Source organism: Oncorhynchus mykiss, chromosome 17 (genome assembly GCF_013265735.2).
Source record: "Oncorhynchus mykiss isolate Arlee chromosome 17, USDA_OmykA_1.1, whole genome shotgun sequence".
NCBI lineage: Eukaryota > Metazoa > Chordata > Actinopteri > Salmoniformes > Salmonidae > Oncorhynchus > Oncorhynchus mykiss.
In genome coordinates, this window is record NC_048581.1 from 57,405,096 (window position 1) to 57,422,017 (window position 16,922).

General features: G+C 41.3%; 1 protein-coding gene across 3 annotated transcripts in view; it reads right to left on the reverse strand.

Moving 5' to 3' along the window:
* Positions 1–16,922, reverse strand: part of LOC110494193 (nck-associated protein 5-like) — a 103,274-nt gene that overhangs the window by 47,718 nt on the left and 38,634 nt on the right. For all 3 annotated transcript variants that reach the window (XM_021569023.2, XM_036950261.1, XM_021569021.2), the window contains exon 2: positions 10,337–10,527. The gene's annotated coding sequence lies outside the window, so the exon portion shown is untranslated. The remainder of the gene's footprint in view (positions 1–10,336; positions 10,528–16,922) is intronic.

The window sequence follows — 16,922 nt, forward strand, 5'->3', positions numbered from 1 at the left end:
TTCATGCGCAATCCCAAGAGAGTGCATTTCTTGTTTACCTTTTATATTGACAACGTTATTGTCCGGTTGAAATATTATAGATCATTTAGGCTAAAAAAAACCTGAGGATTGAATATAAACATCGTTTGACATGTTTCTATGAAATTTACGGATACAATTTGTATTTTTTTGTCTGCCTGTTTTGACTGCGTTTGAGCCTGTGGATTACTGAAGAAAATGCGCAAACAAAACGGAGGTTTTTGGATATAAAGAGACTTCCGAACAAAAGGAACATTTATTGAGTAAATGAATGTCTTCTGAGTGCCACCATATGAAGATCATCAAAGGTAAGGGATTAATTGTATCTCTATTTCTGAGTTTTGTAACGCTTCTGCTTGGTTGGTAATAACTGTTTGTAATAATTTGTCAACTGGGCTATGTTCTGGGCTAGGTATGTTCTGGGCTAGGTATGCTTTCGCCAAAAAGCATTTTATAAATCTGACACCGTGGTTGGATTAACAAGAAGTTAAATCTTTAAACCTATGTAAAATATGTTTTGTTTTCTGAATTTCTATAATGAGCATTTCTGTATTTGAATTTGGCGCTCTGCAATCTCACTGGATGTTGGCCAGATGGGACACTAGGATCCCACATACCCTAGAGAGGTTAAAGGACACCAATAAGAAGAAGAGACTTGCTTGGGCCAAGAAACACGAGCAATGGACATTAAACCGATGGAAATTTGTCCTTTGGTCTGGAGTCCAAATTTTAGATTTTTGGTTCCAACCGCCGTGTCTTTGTGAGACGCAGTTTGGGTGAACGGATGATCTCTGCATGTGTATTTCCCACCATAATTTATGGAAAAGGAGGTGTTATGGTGTGGGGGTGCTTTGCTGGTGACACTGTTTTATTTATTTAGAACTGACCTGGCCTCCACAATCCCCTGACGTCAACCAAATTGAGATGGTTTTGGATGAGTCGGACCGCAGAGTGAAGGAAAAGCAGCCAACAAGTGCTCAGCATATGTGGGAACTCCTTCAATACTGTTGGAAAATCATTCCAAGTGAAGCTGCTTGAGAGAATGCCAAGAGTGTGCAAAGCTGTCATCAAGCCAAAGGGTGGCTACTTTGAAGAATCTCAAATATAAAATATATTTTGATTTGTTTAACACTTTTTTGGTTACTACATGATTCCATATGTGTTATTTCATGGTTTTGATGTCTTCACTATTATTCTACAATGTATAAAATAATAAAAAGAAAAGAAAAACCCTTGAATGAGTAGGTGTTCTAAAACCTTTGACCGGTAGTGTATATAGATATAAGCTCTCCAAATGTATTTTCATATCTTGTAATAAGGTTAGAGAAGACAAGCATGTGTAGTATCAGCTGTTCTTCTGAGTGTTTATCTGGTACAGAGGCCTGTGTCTCGGTCATGACAAGTATATAGGACTACCCCGTTGTCTGCTGTGTAGCTATTCATCATACATTTATTCATTTAGCAGATGTTTTTACCCAGAACCAACCATCCAGATTTTTTTTCTTCTAACTTAGATCGCCAAACACAACGCACTACTGTACATTTTGTAGACTACCCCCAGAGAGGGTCATTTTCGGTGTCCTTCACGCTGCCTGTTATGAAGATGTGCTTTATAAAATAATATCTTGCTTTTGTGGTATTAGGTCCCCAAACCAGCCTGCACCCTGCTGATACAGAATCCTACTGTTTAATTGTGACCAATTCAGTCAGTTGGATTCCAGTTTGCTTATTTTGAGAAAGAGAGCGAGGTGAGGAGAGAGAAAGAGAAGGCAAGCCAAGTGGGACTCAAATCCCTGCCTAGGGAGAGGGTAAGAATGAATAAATATATAAAAATAAGAGGGGCTGCATCCACACAGCACACATCAAAAGGGAAGGGGGAAGCTAGGAGGGGAACACTGTACGCACTGTGTGTATGCATGTGTCTGTACACACACTGCCTGACACCCAAACCAGCTGGACCACACCAAGGTGGGATTTGTTTAGGGTGTGGGTGAGGGGGCTTAAGGCATCCGCATACATAGGTTCGGTTTGCTCCTAGCAGAACTCGGCTGGGCAAAATTAATGTCTGTGCTCGCATCCTCCCTTAAAATACCTTCACTTGAAAAACAAGAAAAAAGCTGCAGTATTTGCGTTTGTCCCTCTTGATGCACTGTAGCCAGTACACTTCTTCAAAATATAGTCTTTATTAATCTAAGATAAAATAAATATGTAATTAATTGAGACGTTTTTGCAGAAGAGTTCATAGGTCACGCAATTTTACATCTAAGATGGCCGTAGACGGCTAACACGCTTGGGATTTTGAAGTAAAGTCAAGTGAAGCGCTGGAATTTAAAATGTGCAGTATTTCTCAAGTGAAAAAAATGTGCATGAGAAAACTTGTCGGCTGTCGTTGAATGACAAACACTTAATTGAAGAATTCCTACTGTTGACCAATCACCAACTTCGGCAAGCCTCAAGAAAGAAAAAAAAGTGCTCGAAAGCTGAAAAAATTCCTGCTGAACATCAAAACAAATAAAAATGTGTCATAATATATTCACAAACTGTTGACTGTGAAGCATACGGTAAGTTTTACTCTACTGCATATTGAGGGTAGAGTGTCTGACACCAGGGCAAAAGGATTACTCTACATTAAACCTTCTCTTCTCCACTTCATCCGCAAAGGTCACAGAAAGTAAGTACCCATACAGATAGAGCTAGCATATTGACATTTTAAATAGCAGCCATGTGCCTTAGAACAGAGAGTTAACTCCCTATCAGCAAAAGTGAGAACAAAACGAGATTGGATGGATGGTGAAAGATGGCACATCTGAACAACAACAGTGAGCTTGATTTAGAATAACAAACTACCTCATCTGTGTGAAGTGAAATCTAATCAAACGTCCTTGTGAGTTATTGTAAGGAAGCAGTGGAACAATGATGTGTGAATGTGTAAATGTCAGAGGGCTAGTGTCCAGGGAGTTCTCAGGTATAATGGACACACACACATACAGAATTCTAGCAGACAATGTGAAAGCATGCCTGACCCTGCTCTGTCACCTTAAGCCAGTGGTATTAAAAAAATAAAAAATAAAATTGTACATGTATTTATAGTTTTTTTCTCATTTTGATAAGAGATAAAAATGCAATGAATTGGAGGTTATTTGTTGATGTGTCATTCGATTTTGGGTTGGGTTGGGTTGCAAGAAATCCGTGGGAAAATAAAATGGGTCACCAGAAATTTTGCCAGAAAAAAAAAATGGGGTCCCCACTGAAAAATGAATACATTTACATTTTAGTCAACTAGCAGATGCTCTTATCCAGAGCGAAATGCCGTAGTGATTGCATACATTTTCATTTGTACCACTGGTCATCACACCCGGCTGTATTTCTGCCTGTTTGAATGGCATTAACTCAGATTCCCATGAAATTACAATGGGAAATCGATAGAACATCACTCAGAGGTGAAAAAAACAATATAACATTCAGAATGGGTGAATCTTTCTTTTAAAAAAGGTGCAATATGCAGAAATCGCACCCCCATTTCCTAAAATTCTAATAGTTTGCCTAATTTCAGTTTGTGACAAAACAAGCAATATATAGTGTAGAGAATCATTGTACCATCTAAACCGCTGTGAAAAGTATTTAAAATAACCAAAAATATAGTTTAATTTGTTTGAAGCACATAACCAAGAGTAAAATACTCAAAAACTAAACGTAAAAGAATGGGAATAGCACACAAAGTTTCAAGTTAATGTCACATGCACAGTGAAATTACTTTCTTGCAAACTCAAAAACCCAACAATAAATAATCATTAACAATGTAATACTAGGCCCACCCACTTGGGAGCCAGGCCCAGCCAATCAGAATGAGTTTTTCCCCACTAAAGGGCTTTAGTACTAATATAAATACTCCTCAGTTTCATCAGCTGTCCAGGTGGCTGGTCTCAGATTCTTGAGAAATAAGCTTTTTGTGTGTATGGAAAATGTCTGGAATCTTTTCTCTCAGCTCATGAAACATGAGACCAACACTTTACATGTTGTGTTTGTGTGTATGTGTGTGTATATATATATATAAGTGAAGGCTCCTCAGAGGACAGGTGAGGAAGAGGATCATCCTCAGTGAAATGTAATTTTTTTTAAATTGTCAAACATTTTTTTTTTAAGTTATCCTTTTTAGATAAAACTATACAAAATACAGTGCCTTGCGAAAGTATTCGGCCCCCTTGAACTTTGCGACCTTTTGCCACATTTCAGGCTTCAAACATAAAGATATAAAACTGTATTTTTTTTGTGAAGAATCAACAACAAGTGGGACACCATCATGAAGTGGAACGACATTTATTGGATATTTCAAACTTTTTTAACAAATCAAAAACTGAAAAATTGGGCGTGCAAAATTATTCAGCCCCTTTACTTTCAGTGCAGCAAACTCTCTCCAGAAGTTCAGTGAGGATCTCTGAATGATCCAATGTTGACCTAAATGACTAATGATGATAAATACAATCCACCTGTGTGTAATCAAGTCTCCGTATAAATGCACCTGCACTGTGATAGTCTCAGAGGTCCGTTAAAAGCGCAGAGAGCATCATGAAGAACAAGGAACACACCAGGCAGGTCCGAGATACTGTTGTGAAGAAGTTTAAAGCCGGATTTGGATACAAAAATATTTCCCAAGCTTTAAACATCCCAAGGAGCACTGTGCAAGCGATAATATTGAAATGGAAGGAGTATCAGACCACTGCAAATCTACCAAGACCTGGCCGTCCCTCTAAACTTTCAGCTTATTCAAGGAGAAGACTGATCAGAGATGCAGCCAAGAGGCCCATGATCACTCTGGATGAACTGCAGAGATCTACAGCTGAGGTGGGAGACTCTGTCCATAGGACAACAATCAGTCGTATATTGCACAAATCTGGCCTTTATGGAAGAGTGGCAAGAAGAAAGCCATTTCTTAAAGATATCCATAAAAAGTGTAGTTTAAAGATTGCCACAAGCCACCTGGGAGACACACCAAACATGTGGAAGAAGGTGCTCTGGTCAGATGAAACCAAAATTGAACTTTTTGGCAACAATGCAAAACGTTATGTTTGGCGTAAAAGCAACACAGCTGAACACACCATCCCCACTGTCAAACATGGTGGTGGCAGCATAATGGTTTGGGCCTGCTTTTCTTCAGCAGGGACAGGGAAGATGGTTAAAATTGATGGGAAGATGGATGGAGCCAAATACAGGACCATTCTGGAAGAAAACCTGATGGAGTCTGCAAAAGACCTGAGACTGGGACGGAGATTTGTCTTCCAACAAGACAATGATCCAAAACATAAAGCAAAATCTACAATGGAATGGTTCAAAAATAAACATATCCAGGTGTTAGAATGGCCAAGTCAAAGTCCAGACCTGAATCCAATCGAGAATCTGTGGAAAGAACTGAAAACTGGTGGCCTCACCCCCTTCCATTGACATACATGGTAATTATGACCACTCCCGGAGGACACCCTCCAACCAATCAAAGCTTTTTCAGTATGAACTGACATGTTGTCCATCCAATCATAGATGTAGGATCAGAAAATGAACCTAGTGTGTTGTATTGGGATTGTGCCACAGAGCATTATGGGGGTTCTGTGTGTTGAGAAGCTTGGTGACATTGTTGGATAGAGATTAAAGAGTGAAGAGTGATAGTTGAGCATTTTTGGGACATTATTCAAAAAAATAAATAAAAAATTACAGGAGATGGATGAGGTATATTATCAATTGTTGTCTTGGGTTTGTAACTTTATTTTTGTGTCCAGTTAGTGCAATTTATTCACATTTGCCTTACTAACTTGTGTGCAGTTTTCTCCGCCCGAATTATAGAATGGCCAACGGTGCCAAAAATGTTGTGGATTTTTGTTGAAGAACCCCTTTTATTCTCTAGGGTACACAGAAAAGTTGCAAATTATAAGCAAGGGTCGACCTCTGCCTGAGATCAGTTTCATGAATAAGGATGAAAAGGTGAGGGCATTCAATACCAACTGATATCAAATGTATAGCTGGTTAACACGGAGCCTTTCATCAAGCTGCCTGTAATTGCATGTTACGATGCTTTACATGCTGAACATCTTTTCTGGGATGTCGAAGACAATTCTGAATGATTTGATAGCTTCCATCGCATCATTAGAGAGGTTGACGCAGCACATGTTTCCGTGTGCACTCAAGTAGGCTTTGCACTTTCCTCCGGTATTTATTTAGCAAAGATGATAACACATAATCACTCCGGACAGACACAAGCAAAAACTCATGACACAAATGTTGTAGCAGCCTAGGCTACATCTAAACATTAGAAATCTGACATGGGGTATGGGATAAAAACTATACTATTTTTATACTATTAACTGTAGGCTACTAATAAGAGCAGCTGCATACAGCCAATGCGCCCTGTCCATCTGGTCAGGGTTACCTAATTGGTAACGTTATGCATTTATAGTCCATTTGTGTGTCAGGAGAAAATGTGAATGTGATCAAATTTAGATTATAGCTCATCAATGTTATCGGTGGAGTCTCGAAACATATTCTATTCAACGCTAGCAAAGCAGTCCTGTAGCATCATCTCAGATTCTGGTGACCATTTCTCAAAAGAGCGAGTCAAGGGTACTTCCTGTTTGGGTTTCTGCTTGTTAACAGGAAGCAGGAGTACGGAGTCATGATCTGGTTTGCGGAATGGCGGATGAGGGAGGGCCTTGTATGCTTGCTTGGGGGTATAACGACAGTGGCGTGGAGACGTGTTGATGGAAGTTGGCCAACACGCATTTTAGTGATGCGGAATTAAAATCTCCGGGCAACCAGACAGGCAGCCTCTGGATGTAGGTTTTCTTGCTTGTTTATAGCGTTGTACAGTTCGTTAAGTGCCAGCTTGTTATTTTTATTGTACTGAGGTGTAATGTATACAACAGTCAAGATAACAGCTGAAAATTCCCTCGGGAGGTAGAAAGGTCGGTATTTGACCATCAGGTATTCCAAGTCGGGTGAACAGTGGGTCGACACACACCAGTTGGTGTTGATGTAGAGGCAAACCCCTCCCCACTCAATTTCCCCGACTGGAAAATTGATTGAGTTGGATAGCCATGGGGGGTGCTGTCCAAGAGCCATGTTTCAGAAAAGCAAAGAATATTGCAATTGAGACTCCCGTTGGTAGCAAATCCGCATTCAGATTCATCCATCTTATTATGGAGTGACTGGTCAGTAGAATGAGGGAAGACGTGACCGGTTTTCCCTTCGCTTCCATATCACCAGGACCCCCCCCTCCCTGCCTCTGTAATGCCAGCGTTTCCTCTTGGGTAGCCTAAAAATTGGGTCGGAATTACAGAGAGAGCCCAGGGCAGATGAGTTGAAGTAGAAGCCGGAATTGGGGTAAGTAACTGCCGAGCTGATGTTCAAAAGTTATTGTCGGCTGTAAGAAATAATAGCATACATTGTGAAAGTAAAATAAAAATAAACAACAAAATAATAAGTTGGGTCGGAGCTTACAAAATGACAGCCATCCAGTACGGTGCCATCTTAGACTTGCTTTCAATGAGAATGACAGAGCTATAACTCACATTTCTATGTGAATCTGATCGGGTCACCCAAAGTGATATAGGCACACACACCTCAACTCCCCCCTCATAGTGCATAAACTCAGAAACCCATGCTTACACATTACACACACTTGTCCCCAGAGATTTGTGGAATGTGAGATCAGTTGTCATATGTCGTTAATCTTTATGAACACCCACACAGTAAGGGTAGCATATGTGCTACAGGGACCCTCCAGGGGCTCACAGTGTGTCCCACAGGGATGGCCATTATGGAGAATCAGAGCACAGTTTCACATAGAGTAGACACTTCTAATGAGATCTGGTTGTGAAAGTAATAATGTCCTGGAGGTCTGATAACTAGCAAGACTGTTCCTTTCTTAGTCTTTCGTGGTAATATTTTTTTGCCTAGGTTTAGAGAACTTATATTAGACTACCAACAGACTGAACTATATCTAACCAATGTCCACAGAAGCCAACTTGACAGTGTGGTAGTCAAGTAAAGAGTTTTGAATTCATAGCCCATTAGGTCACCCAGCCTACATCTTTTTGTGAAGAGGGATATTGGTCATCATTATCCCCGGTATGCCCCCACCCATTCCCTCTCTCCATTGGAATGTTTGCCATCCTGGGGGGCTAGCAGTTGTTAGCGAGCATGTGTGTCTGCAAGTGTCAGTGATGTTTGTGCACCTGGTCCCAAAATGAGTGCCTAAGACAAGATACATTTGTCTAAATATCACTTTATACCAGTCACAACTGATAAGGAAAACGGGTAGTGGACTCTGCTGTAGTTTTATCTCTTTTCCAAAACAGTGAAAAAACATTGTTGAAATCATGTGGTGATACAGTATAACCTCTGTTGACTGAAAACCAAGAACTCGGCATGAATTCCAAGAATGGATTGAAACCATATTCATGAACTACTGAGACAAATAGACAGTCGAGTGGATGAGGTTCCTGCACAGCGATGTATACAAAATCAAAGGGAAATTTAAAAAAGTAATTTAACCACAGTGCCAGAAATAGACTGCCGCACTGATAAAACAGAGTTTCCACAACCAGACAGCCTCCTCTCATGCATTTAAATAATCTCACAGCAGATTACAACCGCAGCAGAAGTGCCGTTTGACGTCAATAGCGTCCATTAATTTACATGGGAGAGTAAACCGCCCAGAGAAATAATACACTCCTTAAAGAAAAACGAAGAGAAAGGAGCAAATAAAGACAAAGATGAAGAAAGGAGAAAAAAAAACTGCCTTTTGATGAAGACTTGAATAATTCATCAAGGAGAATCTCAGATTGAAAATAATTAAAAATCAACAGATGGCCTCTCTATTACCCCCTCTTTCGTTCCCTCTCTTCACTTCCCAGCTCTATCACTCACTTAATCTTGTTCTCCTTTTGGCATTGGTTCACTCCAGAGAAGCCCCTTGCTTTCCCCACTCTTCCCCTGTGCAATGGTGGCGGGACTGACCCTGGACACAGTGGACAGACGACTCCATTCACTTTCTCCTGTACAAGCCAGCCTCAATGGAGACGCAATGGAGGGGCTCAGTCAGTGACCACTAAATCTCCAAGCTCAACAGGAGCTTGGGGGGGGGGGGGGGGGGGGGTCTAATCCAGCTAAGCCTGTAGCACTGTGACACTCAAATCTCAGGCATGACCCACTGTTGTAACCGACACCAATGGAAAGTCATTAGCTGGACGTACTCAAGGTCATGGTGCAGACGTTAGACTGGCTAATTCTAATGGTCAACATAAGCTAGCTAGGGGAAGTTCCTTCTCAATATTAGCTGTAAAATGCTCCCCTCGCAATCCTTCTTAACCTTAATTTCAACAAATAGCAAAATAGTTGATCAAATCACTTTATGACATATGAAGTAAAAATTGCATGTCCCCATTTATAGCTACTGTATTCCAAGGTGCATTGAAGCTGTTCTGGCCCTTTTAGACATGCTCTGGAACTTTGGCAACTACAACATATTTTTTAAACCTTTCGCTTTGGGCTGGATGTATTTACCTTTATTTAACTAGGCAAGTCAGTTAAGAACAAATTCTTATTTTCAATGACGGCCTAGGAACAGTGGGTTAACTGCCTGTTCAGGGGCAGAACGACAGATTTGTACCTTGTCAGCTCGGGGATTCGAACTTGCAACCTTTCGGTTACTAGTCCAACGCTCTAACCACCAGGCTACCCTGCCGCCCCATTGACATGTGTCAATGTGTAGTTCATACTTTGTGCATAATCTATGAGCAGAATTACTGTTTTACCTCAATTAGCCACAAAATCCCTAGTTTGAAAGCGACTTCTTTCTGGAAGCTGTGCTGCGCCATTTTCCCTACATTTCCCCCCACGTCGGCCAGCCCCATAGCAATTAGAGTTCAACCAATGAGCTTCTGCCCCTCGCCATTTGAGTGACAGCTAGCAAGAGGCACATCATGCACACACAGCAGAGTGGGAAAGACGTAGTACTACATTTTTGGGGATCACTTTTGGCTCGAGAGTGCTACTTTCAGAACTACTGGCTAAAAAGCATACAAAAGTACCAGAGAATCTCTAAAACCATGTTTGGCTGTTACCTGTACGTCCCCAATATTGACCAATATTGATGAGGCGCTGCTCATTGGATGGTGACAATCACCTACAGGGGCTTCAGTGTGATACCTCAACAACTATACGAAATCTAACCTCAATAGAAACTGTAAAGTGTATTATTTTTTAGCAGTCAATTCCCTAGCACTGCAGATATCAGTGACACAGACCAAATAGTCATAATGAGTCCACTCACCTCAGAGCTAGCTTCTAGCCGTCTATCATGTGGCCCTCTGGGGCCAGGGACCTCAACCTCAGGAATAGGAGTGTGGTTCCTGTCTCTGGGGGGCAATCCCATGCTTTATCTCACTGGCGCCACTGATGTTCCTGCATCACATTATACCACGTTGAATCACCAGAGATAAGGGAAGATGGAGGGTAAGAATCCTGTTAACAAAGACAGAGATGGATAAGTCACGATGGCAAATTCATGAAGAATGCGCATTTACGATTTTTTCCCCAATAAGTGAGGCAGTAGGCATCCTGCTGGCATCAGAATTTATAGAAATGTAGCATATTCAATGCTGACACAATCACTTCTTGGTACGGACGTTGCTGATAGCTCAGGCTATAATGTTTTCACAGCTGATACATTTCCATCACGTCCAAGATAGACAGGTCGAGGAACCATTGCACAAGGATATGGAAATGCCATCTTTTAACAGTGGTTTGCAATTTATCTTTGAAGATTTCATTTCCTCCTCTTTGTGCTTTCTTAGGCAAAGAAGTGACATAGCCTGCAGCATCAGTCAGCTCATTTAATTTAACACCACACTGCTCAGCTGATCAATATCTTCTATACATTTCCTGTTTAAGTAAAGTCAATACAAAAACATTACATAACCTATACCATCTGTAAGCTAATTGGGAAACATGACCAGCACACCTTGCCTCAGCCTGAACATGTCAACAGAGTGTGAGCCTTCTGGATTTAGACCATTGCGGGGGGGAGGAAATCACAACAACAACCTATGGGTACCCTTTGAACACGAAGCTCGTGTATCTCTCTACCAGTAACTAATGCCCAACAGTCTTCTGCCTCGTCAATAAACTAAAGGGTGATACCACCATCCGTCTCCAATCTGATGCATGTAATTAAAAACTAAAAAAGGTTCACCCTGGTCATGACAAGTCAAGACCTTTGACCAGGAACCCAACTTACAAGACACAGGAGCTAGCTGGCATGTGGCCTTCTGGCTGACCCATCAAGCCAGTATCCAGCTGAACCCTGAGAGGAAAAGACCCCCCCCCCCCCCAAAACTCCTGAATGTTGCTCTGCCTCGCTTCACACGTTTCCCGTGAGAAACATCCGGAAGACAATACCACTAATTTACCTTTTTTTTTTTTACCAGCTTTTTGTATATCTGAAAGGGGTAGGGGGTAGAAAACATGGAAAAACAAAGGCCACCTAAAGACTTACACTGAGTGTACAAACATTAGGAACACCTGCTCTTTACATGACAGATTGGCCACGTGAATACAGATGAAAGCTATCATCCCTTATTGGTGTCGCATGTTAAATCCACTTAAAAAAAATATATATATATATTTCACCTTTATTTAACCAAGTGGGCCAGTTGAGAACAAGTTCTCATTTACAACTGCAACCTGGCCAAGATAAAGCAAAGCAACACAAACAACACAGAGTTACACATGGAGTAAAACAAACATAGTCAATAACACAATAGGAAAATAAATCTATATACAGTATGTGCAAATGAGGTAAGATAAGGGAGGTAAGGCAATAAATAGGCCATGGTGGCAAAGTAATTACAATTTAGAAATTAAACACTGGAGTGATAGATGTGCAGAAGATGAATGTGCAAGTAGAGATAGTGGGGTGCAAAGGAGAGAAAAAAAATAACAATATGGGGATGAGGTAGTTGGATGGGCTATTTACAGATGGGCTATGTACAGGTGCAATGATCTGTGAGCTGCTCTGACAGCTGATGCTTAAAGTTAGTGAGGGAGATATGAGACTCCATCTTCAGTGATTTTTGCAATTAGTTCCAGTCATTGGCAGCAGAGAACTGGAAGGAAAGATGGCCAAATGAGAAATTGGCTTTGGGGGTGACCAGTGAAATATACCTGCTGGAGCACGTGCTACGGGTGGGTGCTGCTATGGTGACCAGTGAGCTGAGATAAGGAGGAGCTTTACCTAGCAAAGACTCATAGATGACATGGAGCCAGTGGGTTTGGCAACGAATATGAAGCGAGGGTTAGCCAAGGAGAGCATACAGGTCACAGTGGTGGGTAGTATATGGGGTTTTGGTGAGAAAACGGATGTCACTGTGATAGACTGCATCCAATTTGCTGAGTAGAGTGTTGGAGGCTATTTTGTAAATTACATCACCGAAGTCAAGGATCGGTAGGATAGTCAGTTTTACAAGGGTATGTTTGGCAGCATGAGTGAAGGAGGCTTTGTTGCAAAATAGGAAGCCGATTCTAGATTTCATTTTGGATTAGAGATGCTTAATGAGAGTCTGGAAGGAGAGTTTACAGTCTAACCAGACACCTAGGTATTTGTAGTTGTCCACATATTCTAAGTCAGAACCAGCCAGAGTAATGATACTGGGCGGGCGGGCGGGAAGGTGCGGACAGCGATCGGTTGAATAGCATGCATTTAGTTTTACTTGCATTTAAGAGCAGTTGGGGGCCACGGATGGAGAGTTGTATGGTATTGAAGCTCGTCTGGAGGTTCAAAGAAGGGCCAGAATCAGTGTAGATGAAGGGGAGGAGACTGCTTAAAAATAAGGATTTTTAAGCCTTGAGACAATTGAGACATGAATTGTGTACGTGTGCCATTGAGGTGAATGGGCAAGACAAAAGATTTAAGTGCCTTTGAATGGGGTATGGTAGTATTTTCCAGGCACACCGGTTTGAGTGTGTCAAGAACTTCAACTCTGCTGGGTTTTTCACACAACAGTTTCCCTTGTGTATCAACAATGTTCCACCACCCAAAGGACATCCAGCCAACTTGACACATGGGCCAGCATCCCTGTGAAAGGCTTGACACCATGTAGAGTTCATGCCCCGACGAATTGAGGCAGGTATTCCTGATGTTTTGTACATTCAGTGTATATCCCTTTCATACTAAGACGTATTTCCGACAACTTTACCAACTTTTTTCAGTCTTCTCTTTATATCCGAAACATATTGCTGATAGCAAAGTTATTTAGTTTATTTCCGCCTAGTAATAATTTTGGTAAATTTCTGCCTACGGCTTAATATAATGCAGAGGCGGCATTTTTATGCATTATGAGCTGTACCAGTTAACAATTATTTAAGATATAAATAGATTTGATTGATTGGCATAAAGCCCTTTTTACATCAGCAGATGTCAGAAAGTGTTTATACAGAAACCCAGCCTAAAACCCCACAGAGCAAGCAATGCAGATGTAGAAGCACGGTGGCTAGGAAAAACTCCCTAGAAAGGCAAGAACCTAAAAAGAAACCTAGAGAATAACCAGGCTCTGAGGGGTGGCCAGTCCTCTTCTGGCTGTGGCGGTGGAGATAAGAGTACATGGCCATTAAGGCTAGATAGTTCTTCATGATGTTCAAATGTTCATTGATGACCAGCAGGGTCACAGTGGTGATAATCTAGCAAGCCAGGCAACTAAAAGCAACTTTCTAGACAACAATATTTTGGTTTGGTGCTAAAAGTTAGCTTGTTAGCTATCTAGCTGGCTAGCCAGATCATATAATTACTAGAACATACAATATATATACACAAAAGTATGTGGACATCCCTTCAAATAAGTGGATTCAGCTATTTCAGCCACACCCGTTGCTGACAGATATATAAAACCGAGCACACGGCCATGCAATCTCCATTGACAAACATTGGCAGTAGAATGGCCAACAAGTCAGTTTGTAAAATGTCTGCCCTGGTAAACTTTAATGGCTGTTCTTGTGAAGTGGAAACGTCTAGGCTCAGTCGCGAAGTTGCAGGCTACATAAGCGCGTAGCGCTTAAAAATTGTCTGTCCTTGGTTGCAACACTCACTACCGGGTTACAAACTGCCACTGTAAGCAACGTCAGTACATGAACTGTTCTTTGGGAGCTTCATGAAATGGGTTTCCATCGCCGAGCAGCCACACACAAGCCTAAGATCACCATGCGCAATGCCAAGCGTGGGCTTGAATGGTGTAAAGCACGCGGCCTCTTACTGACAGTTGTGGCTGCGTCGCATGATGTATTGTTGTCTCTACCTTCTTGCCCTTTGTGCTGTTGTCTGTGCCTAATAATGTTTGTACCATGTTATGTGCTGGTACCATGTTGTGCTGCTGCCATGTTGTGTTGCCATGTGTTGCTGGCATGCTGTTGTTGTCTTAGGTCTCTCTTTATGTAGTGTTGAGGTGTCTCTTGTCGTGATGTGTGTTCTGTCCTATATATATACAGAAATGGTTTATCGAGATCGGTGTGGAAGAACTTAACTGGTATGCACAGAGCCCTGACCTCAACCCCATTGAACACTTTTGGGATTAATTGGAATGCCGACTGCGATCCAGGTCTAATCGACCAACATCTGTGCCAGACATCACTAATTCTCATGGCTAAATGGAAGCAAGTCCTCACAACAATGTTCCAACATCTAGTGGAGAGCCTTCCCAGAAGAGTTGAGGCTGTTATGGCAGAAAGGGGGGCACCAACTCCATATTAAAACGTCTTAGGGCTGCAATCGATATGACAACAGCCAGTGAAAGTGCAGGGTGCCAAATTCAAAACAACAGAAATCTCATAATTAAAATTCCTCAAACATACATGTTATACCGTTTTAAAGGTAATCTTGTTGTTAATCCCACCACATTCCAATTTCAAATAGGCTTTACAGCTAAAAGGACCACAAACGTTTATGTTAGGTGACCACCAACTCACAGAAAAAAACAGCCATTTTTCCAGCCAAAGAGAGGAGTCAACAGAAATCAGAAATAACATTATAAATATTCCCTTACCTTTGATGATCTTCATCAGAATGCACTCCCAGGAATCCTAGTTCCACAATAAATGTTTGATTTGTTTGATAATGTACATTATTTATGTCCAAGTAAGTTACTTTTGTTAGGGAGTTAGGTACACAAATCCAAACGCTCGTACAGGTCCACCCGAACGTCGGACGAAAACTTCAAAAAGTTATATTACAGGTCATAGAAACATTTCAAACTAAGTATAGAATCAATCTTTAGGATGTTTTTATCATAAATCTTCAATAACGTTCCAACTGGAGAATTCCATTGTCTGTAGAAAAGCCATGGAACGCAGGTCGCTTTCATGTGTAATGCGCATGACCAGGACCTGGCTCTCTGCCAGACCACTGACTCAAAGAGCTCTCATCCAGCCCCACATCACAGTAGAAGCCTCATTCAAGTTTCTAAAGACTGTTGACATCTAGTGGAAGTTCAACATAACCAATATCCCATTGTGTATTCAATAGGGGCTGGGTTGAAAATCGACCAACCTCAGATTTCTCACTTCTTGTTTGGATATCTTCTCAGGTTTTTGCCTGCCATATGAGTTCTGTTATAATCACAGACATCATTCAAACAGTTTTAGAAACGTCAGAGTGTTTTCTATCCAATACTAATAATAATATGCATATACGAGCAACTGGGACTGCTACTCAATACTGCCCCTGCAGCCATAAGAAGTTAATGCCCATGATTTTGTAACGAGATGTAATGAGATGTTCAATGCGCAGGTGTCCACATACTTTTGGTCATGTAGTGTATCTGTAGCCAACTTTTTATTCATCATAAGAGGAAAATTAAGACATTACTAGGTAATTATTTACAAATGATTTACAAGTATAAGCAAAAAAACTTACCAGAAGCAGGCGGGTGAGTGAGAGCAGTGACTGTATACTGTATACTAGCAGGGAGAGGCTATACGGACACAACTGGTACACAAATTGACAAAGTATGTCGCACAGCGAGAGTTGAGTGAAAGCTAATGGATTCTGTCATCCTGATGAGCCCTGCTAGTTTATGCTGGCTAGCTGGAAACAGCAGCATGGCACTAGTAAAATAAAGTTGCTAATTTCGATGGGTGAGGGAGAAATAACTTGTAGTATTAGCCACCATCTGGATGTCACCGTGACATGCCAATGAGCTAATGTAATGGCAAGCCATTGCAAATGACCAGTGCAACTGTTGTATTTAGGTGCTTGCTAGCCTCTGATACTGGCGACATCTCCCAGAGTGAAGCAATATGGTCAGGCAAAGAGGCTATAGTGCTTGCCAACGTGAGTTGAATAATGGAAACATTTTTCTTGTGTGACTCCAGATGTGGGATCTTAATTTGATCACTCTGGTTGCGGCGAATTTTCCTACACTGCAGGAAATGCAAACTTGTAGTGTATTCAAGATTTTTAAAAGGCTTCTAAGTTTGTAGTTTCCACTTTAAAATGTCAGACTTGATTTGCCCAAATGAAAAATGTTTGGCCATTACTTATAATCCACATTTCCTGTAGCAAACTGGCTCAATTTAAGATTCTACATCTGTACAGTGCCAGCAATAAAACACAAAAAGAGACATGCTCTAATTGAGCGAGGCGTCAAAGTGGAAACCCCGCCCGGCTTCGGTTGGGTCATTATAATTCCAAACAATGCATTCTAAAATTACTGTGGGATGAGTTTTTGCTTGTAAGCAGGAATCCGGAAGATATAATTATGGTCAGATTTGCCAAATGGAGGGCGAGGAAGAGCATTGTACGTATCTCTGTATGTAGAGTAAAGGTGGTCTAGAGGGTTTTTTCCTCCGGTTGCACATGTGACAAATCACAC